Source organism: Mirounga leonina, unplaced genomic scaffold (genome assembly GCF_011800145.1).
Source record: "Mirounga leonina isolate KUSES-001 unplaced genomic scaffold, KU_Mleo_1.0 Mir_154, whole genome shotgun sequence".
Taxonomy (NCBI): domain Eukaryota; kingdom Metazoa; phylum Chordata; class Mammalia; order Carnivora; family Phocidae; genus Mirounga; species Mirounga leonina.
Window position 1 is genome coordinate 32,544,982 of NW_023270389.1, and position 1,247 is coordinate 32,546,228.

A 1,247-nucleotide genomic window follows, 5' to 3' on the forward strand; every position below is an offset into this window, starting at 1 on the left:
GAACTTCTAGAAGAAAACGTGGGAGAAAGTCTTGGTGATTTTGGCTTAAGCAGATTCCGTAGCTACAGTGACAAGAGCACATCCATAAAAGAACAAGTTGATAAATAGGACTTTTGCCAAAATTAAAAACTTCTGCTTCTTAGAAGCCACTGTTAATAAAAGAATGTAAAGACCAGCCACAGAATGGAAGAAGATATTTGCAAAGCATGTATCTAATAAAAGACTTGTATCCAGCAAATATAAACTCTGTATTAAACTTGATATTAAGAAACAATTTGCACTCACTTCAGCAGAATCTACACTAAAATTGGAACGATGCAGAGAAGATTAGCGTGGCCCTTATGCAAGGATGACCTCAAATTCGTAAGGCATCCCATGTTGTTTTATGCCATGGCCTTACAGGACAATAAAGGATTCACATTAAAAAAAACGACAACAACAGAAACAAACAATTCAATTTAAAAACAGCATAAGATTTGAACAGACACTTCACCAAAAATTCTTTAAAAACTAAACTGATGTCTACAACATGATCCACCATTTCACCATACGTCATTTACCCAAGAGAAAAGAAAGTCTATGTCCATACAAAAACTTTACACAAATGGTCATAGCAGCTTTATTTGCAATAGTTTGAAATTGGAAACAGCCCAAATGTCCATTAGAAGGTGAGTGAATAAAGAAATTGTGGTATAACCACAAAGGATACTGCTCAACCATAACAAGAAATGAACTTTTCATACATGTAACACCATGAATGAATCTCGTGGATGACTTATATTGAGTTAAAGAAGCCAGACAAAAAAAAGACTATATACACTGGGAAACCCGAACTAATTCATACTGTCAGAAAGCAGGTTAGTGATTGCCTGGGCAGTGGGGGGAGTGGAGTCATGAGTGAGAGGGGCAGGAGAGAAGGATTACAATGGAGCAGGAGAAAACTGTTGGGGGTGCTGGATATGTTCACAATCTTGACTGAGGTGATGGTTTCATGAGTGTATACATATGGCAAAGCTTACCAAATTGTACACTTTAGTTATAATTTAAAAAGTCAATCAATTCAGAAGTTGACAAAGAAATCAAGTGAAAATTGTCCCTTCCTTCCAGATCCTAGTTAGGTTTAGAGGTTAGCATTTCTTAACATTATCTAGACCAGGGCTGTCCAATATGATAACCGCTGGCCACATGTGGCCAGTCAAATTTAAATTAATTATAATTACAAGTAAAAATTCCATTTCGCAATCCAA

General features: G+C 36.2%; 1 non-coding gene across 1 annotated transcript; it reads left to right on the forward strand.

Annotated features, from left to right (window-relative positions):
* The first annotated feature begins 279 nt into the window (after positions 1 to 279).
* LOC118014662 lies at positions 280 to 383 on the forward strand. Its single transcript, XR_004680351.1, has one exon. It is a non-coding gene; the product is annotated as a U6 spliceosomal RNA (small nuclear RNA).
* Positions 384 to 1,247: the final 864 nt, after the last annotated feature.